The 6,612-nt window shown below is 30.5% G+C and overlaps 1 long non-coding RNA gene across 1 annotated transcript; it reads right to left on the reverse strand.

Moving 5' to 3' along the window:
• Positions 1 to 1,857: 1,857 nt before the first annotated feature.
• On the reverse strand, positions 1,858 to 4,122 carry LOC134255128 (uncharacterized). Its single transcript, XR_009989460.1, has 3 exons — positions 3,710 to 4,122; positions 3,183 to 3,239; positions 1,858 to 2,566 (listed from the first exon to the last, which is right to left on the reverse strand). It is a non-coding gene; the product is annotated as an uncharacterized LOC134255128 (long non-coding RNA).
• Positions 4,123 to 6,612: the final 2,490 nt, after the last annotated feature.

Below are 6,612 nucleotides of genomic sequence, written 5' to 3' on the forward strand. Positions count from 1 at the left end.
TATGCAACATTGTTATACTTTTATTTTAGTAAAAAAAACTCCTAAAATCATTTTATGTAAGTACATGTGGAACGGGGAAGACGATACTACATGTGCCAATTTTTGGAAAGACGCACACTCCTTTCTTGTAGTTAATCATGTTTTAAACCACACCCCCATTTTGTCAAGGTTTTATTGACACTAGCAAACGACAAAAGACATTTTACAGGTTTTGAGCCAACCAAATTTTGTTTCCCTTGTATCATAGGTCAGAGGCAATTTAATTTCGAACTTATTTTTACAAACCAAATCATTCCTATGTTTTTATGAGAAGTTTGAAACTTCGTTCATAGAAAACCAAATATTTTTATAAGATCTAATGTTTAAGCTAGCACACTTTTCGTGCCATTTTTAAACGTAGGGACCAAAAACGTTTAACATTTTAAAAAATAAAACTTTGTTTTGATTTTGCAAATTATTTATCCAGGGTATAAAATAAAAGAGATTTATAATAAATTAAACATGAAAACTTTTTTCTGACACCAGCTAGAAAATAACCTTTTTAAAGATTAAAATGACAACTGTGAAAACTTTCTATATAAAATGTAATAAACGTTTCAATGAATGTGCGTATCTTTGCTCTAAAAGCCTTTAGTTAGAACATTTAAATATTGTTTTCCTTTAATTGGGATAAAACAGTTTGTTTTAATAAAGAAAGGTATTGTATAGCTTTGACTTCGTTATTTAAGCTTACAGTGCTGCTATCCTATAAGTTGACAATCCTATCCTATCCTATCGTGAATCCTGCATCCACAATCCTATCCTGTGATTTCAGTCTAATCCTATCCTATCCTATCCTGCAACTCTCAGTTTTTTAATATTTAGGAATTAATTTGACAAAACGAAAAAAGGAATTACCAGAAAGAAAAATCAGATATAGTTATGGTATTCATTCAAATGTTATATATTTTAATGGAGAAAAATAATCGAGATCGGCATTCCATAATTCCCGACTGACCGCACAAATTAAATTTACGAATTATCATTACCATGTTAAAAATTAATGTTAACAAACAGATCGTAATTACACGTGGACAAGTACTGATTTTGCAAACATATGTAAAGAAATTGGCCTACCAGAAGAATTAAAGAAAAATATACTCAGTGTTTTAATTTTCCTTCTAACAATGATCGGGAGACCCGGGATCGCGACTTGCGTCCGACGTGTAATATTTAATTATTTTTTTAAATTCATAGGCCTATACGGTAATAATGTTTAAGTATATGTTTCATGTAAAATTTTATTTTTTCCTATTAAACTGAGCACCATGAAAATAACATGCGTGTACATTTATAGTCTAACTGTGGCTGTGTAACAGGTTTTTCTGTATACAATTCTGATAAAGAAGATATGACTAGACCATAAACCAAACAGACAAGTCAAAATGTAGATCTAGAATATCTTGACTTTCACATATTAAACATTTTAAATGTGAAATTGTCTTATAATTTCAATATTAATTGTATGATCTTTTTATTTAAATTCATAATTTATTCTTTTTTTAAAATTTCAGTTCATCATCTATTGTATGTGATATTTTTCAAACATGCAAAATATATAGTTGCTAAATTCAAGATAATCAAAATGTTAATTTTTTTCATTTAACTTCAGTTTCTCCTCAGTTTATGGTCAGCTCAGTGCCGTACAAATGTATTTCAATTTCCAATTTTGTTTTATGTGTGAAAATTTAATAATCTATGTTTAATAGAGTATATTATCTAAATTTGATATTGGTTGACAGTAATAAATATTGTAGTGAGGTCACACATATTTCAAAGATCTTATAAAACATGCATGAGAAATTCAGAATTCACAGTATTTACAGTATTTATAACTCATTCTTGAGTAAAGCAAATTTGTATTTGACCTTGGCATTTGATCTTCAATGTTAATCAGTGTCAGATTGAGAAATATTAAAATGCTCCACACATATTCCTTACATCTTATAAAACATGCATAAGAATTCACAGTACTTACAGCATTTATAACACATTCTTGAGTAAACTTTGTATTTGACCTTGACAATTGATCTTAAAATTTTCAGTGTTTAAATGAGGAAAAATACTTCATCAAGTTCACAATATTTTTATTCAAGGTGATTCCTCAACAATGTTTAACAATTCAATATTCCATTACCATGAGACAGTCATTAAAAGTATCCATGTACAGCATTTATGAATTTCAATGCAAAGATCACAGATACATGTACATGAACTTTGTTTAAATTTAAGTTTATCAATGTTTTTATTACACTTGTATAATGTTTTACATGCATATTATTTGGCTTTCTTGACCGATGCTCAAATTGAAATTCAAATGTCAGAGTTATTGTCAGAGAGATTGTCATAAACCGAACAGTTCTACAAATGTCAACAATGCACAGAAAACAAACACTGATCTCCTAATAAAAGCACCATGATTTTAGACTGAGGACTCTTTGACACTGGGTTGAACATCTTTCATCATTTACTCTAACAGCATATGGCATGAACTGCATTCTGTACAGCTGCAAATGTGCAGGGTTTCCTGAAAAAAAAATAAATAAAAAAAAAAACATAAAATGAAATTATAGGCATGTTGATTCATGATTGTAAATTTTGTCATACACATTTCATACACATTTCATACACATTTAACATGTTTAAAATGTTTTTGATTGTGATTATCTTTCACATTTCATGTACAATTGGTTTAAATTTCACCTTTTTCTCTCCCAAAAGTAATGCATTTAGAAATCATGAAAAATAAAATCTTATACTGCAACCTCAGGCATATAAAATAAAAAAAAAATCTTATTTAACATAATTTACTTGTACATTATCATTCATTTTATCTTGTCAATTTGCTAACAAGTATGAATACATTTGTTTTAGTGATTTTTCTCTATTTTCTGTTTGTATTTATCTATTTAATGTTTTTTCTTGGTTTTCTTTTTTTGAAATTTGAATATGAAAATCTGTGTAACAACATGATGACCAGAAAAATTCAACATTTCTTTCAGTTTTACTCTCAATATTTTTGAAAGAAGAAAATCACTTGTTCCGAGAAACTGCGGACATGTCACGTCAACTCAGATAATGATGTTTAATATGTATTTTAATGACCATGTAAAAATACATGATAAAAATAAAATCATACATACTTTTTAGGTTGAAATCCTTTATACTGTGATGACGCATGAGTGCAGGCAATCCATTTTCTGTAATGATTAAAATCTAAAGATTAACTTATGTTTCATAACTCACAATACATCATACATACATGTATAATATGTAAGTGCACTGCTGAGTGAGCTTATTAAACATTTAAGCAGAAGCATAAGAAATGGTCATGATGATTCTACATTCATTTATTATTAATTACACAGAAATGAAAAAAAAAAATTCTGACCTTATTAGGGAAATGATAAGAGTAACAACCTGATAAAGGCATAATACATATGATTGTTTTAGTCTTAGAGCTCATTGATAGCTGATTGAATCATATGACAGAGTATTTGTAAATATTAACCCCCCTTCTGTGTACACTACTTCTTTTTTCCGCACCCAATTTTTGTTTATATTAAAAAGAATAAAATGTTTATAGTTTAATACATTAGAACATTGTTTAAAGGGATAAATATGTATAAAAATGCACACATGTACAGTGCACAGTGTGAAGTATACTTACATGATCTCGCACATCATCTATTCAAGTCCTCTGTTGACGGTTCCTGTAGAATTATCCAAACAAACAGAGAATATTTAACAGAAAAACATGTATCACACTTTTACACAATTGAGAATCGGTTAAATCATCCAAACAAGCTAAAGAAATACGGTCTTTCGATGCCTGGACTCTTCGTTGTTTACATTCCCAAATTCTTCCGGTGATCGTTCACGGTTAGATCGTACGCCGTGTTACTCGAAGTTTATAATGTAAATCTGTGTTTAGAGAAAAGAATGTTTTATTTTCTATTGAAAATTGATAAATATTTCTTTTGTAAACATTTTATATCGTATTTCGTTTTTGTAATTTATTCTGAAATATGAATAAACCTTTGCTCGAATCTGATTGGCTGTAGGATACAGGATAGGATAGGATAGGATAGGATTGGATTAACTTCTATAAGTTTCTATCGTGAATCCTCAATCCTGAATCCTATCCGATCCCATCCCATGTCAACTTGTGGGATAGCAGCACTGTAAAAGCTTTCCGAACTAACACTTCAAAGCATAATGTAGCTTGATATTACCCGTATACATTCGCTGAACAAGGATATTCCTACCAAAACGAATGTTTTTGCATCAAAATATGACAAGGGGTCATTATTCTACGGGGTCATTTTTCTACAATGCACACGGAGAAAACGACCCAAATGCCATACTTTCTACAGAAAAGACGGTCATTTTTCTACGTAGAATACTGACCAGGGGGTCAAATTTCTACGTAGAAAAATGACCCCCGGTCAATAGTCTACGGAGGTCACCTTTCGTCGTTACACCGGTTCTTTCAAAAGCACAACTGACGTTTTGAGAATTCTACGGTGAACCGTACGCGCATAATTTCCACGCATGTGACATTACCGTTGTGTTACCCGTTGTAACGTGTGTTGCTAAGGCTGGGCGTAATAGAACAGATTGTTAACTGCGTCTAAAGCAATCAGATTTTAGTTTTTAACATGAAAGTATAATAAAATAGTATGTTGTCAGAAAGACAACAAGATTAAAAGCCTGTTCTGGTGCTGTTTTATTAATTCTCATCGGAATGCTATTTGTAATCATTATATTGTTTTGAAAAGATAATTCCTGGTTAAAGTTTAGAATTTATTCAAGTCCAAAAGTACAAAATCAAAATTCACATTTTTACACAAAAATTCCTAAAGTGAGAGTGAATTACAAACAAACTCGGGCACGTCTCATCTTTGACAACTCCTCCCACATTTCATAAATGAACCAATGAAACAAGTTAAAAGACAGTAGTAAAGTTTGGGGAAAGCTCAATGACATTAATTTATAACACAGGAAACAATTTGAGTAAGCATAACAAATTCAAAGAAACACCAGTGTAAGATCTGACCATAAACCTGATAACAATTATGAGCTAATAGCATCGATACCGTGGGATGGAGAGAGAGATGTCAAGTTTGAGAAATTACAAACACGTGCAGCAGTGCTCTTTCTGAAGATCAAATAAAACAATTAATTTTCCAGTACATCAATTATAATATTTAAACAATACCTAAATCATAAGTACATCTAAGAAACTAACAAATTGTCTTTATCAGAAATATGAATTTATACGCATGTATATAACATCCGCCCCCTAAAAAAAAATTGGCATACAATTTTAAACATTAAACGATAAAGACAATCATAAAATACGCACACAAAAGAAATGCTATACAAAATGATAATGAAGAAAATATAATACATGTACAAAAAGAAAAATACATTCTAGTAATGAAATCAGAAGTGAATAAAATGTTTTCGAAGCATGTATACACCATTCACTGGGCCCATCAAACACTCTCACATCTATACGAACATAATATTCAAATCAGAGTGCATCATAAGAACTCATAGCGTGCGCTTCAATGCCTAGAAAAAAAAAATGTAAACAACAAATTCTCGAATATGGTTGTTCAAAGTATAACCTGTACGGAATAACACATCCTCAGTTAGAATAAATCATACCACTTTCAAATAAAGATAAGACAATATTCAATTACAGAATTGCATAAGGTATAACCCTGTTGGAATAAAACATCCTTGGTTAGAAAAGCAGTTAATATATCAAACCAACACAAAATTTTCACGATGTATGTCACAAATACTGCATACTACTACTATATAGAATTGCATAAGGTATAACCCTGTCGGAATAAAACATCCTTGGTTAGAAAAGCAATTACAATATCAAACCAATACAAAATTTTCATATCACACGCTGTATGCCACAAATATCGCATACTAGTAATTCCTACCTTCTCAATTTCTACCGTTTTCAACAATATGTATAAGCTGTAATACTTGTGGAATAAAACATCCGTAATTACATAAACATACATATGAAACACTGTAAATTAATACAGATCAAAAGTATCAAACAAACATATTATGCAAACAAAAAAAAAATAAAATATATCAACAGTATACACAAAAGTAACATGCATTTTTTTTTTTCAATGATTTTCTGTTTTTACATTTTTTTTTTCAAGTGTTCATAATCATTTTAATACATTGTATAAAGACATCATAAGTTAGGTGGCGGTCGTGTGTCGATAGCACGTTTGGCTTTAGCATTTAAAGCCGACAATGGAACCCAAATTGCATTTTCGGCTGGTTCACCCACAATTTGTACTAAATATTTGGAATGTCTTTTTCTTAAAACCCGTTTAATTTTGTGGAATCCATCTGTGTCACTAGAAACAGAGAAGGTTGGTAAGTCATTCGGATCCACATGATCACTGTCACAGAATCTAGCTGGTTTTCGTCGAATTCTGTCAGACTTTCGCGTTACGTTATGGTGTTGGTCAGTTTGTGTTTCCGTGGATTTGTAGGTCTTGGGTGTAATACACTTTGTAACTGTAA

Source organism: Saccostrea cucullata, unplaced genomic scaffold, assembly GCF_032062105.1.
Source record: "Saccostrea cucullata isolate Sc308-1 unplaced genomic scaffold, CSIRO_AGI_Scuc_v1 ctg1809, whole genome shotgun sequence".
NCBI lineage: Eukaryota > Metazoa > Mollusca > Bivalvia > Ostreida > Ostreidae > Saccostrea > Saccostrea cuccullata.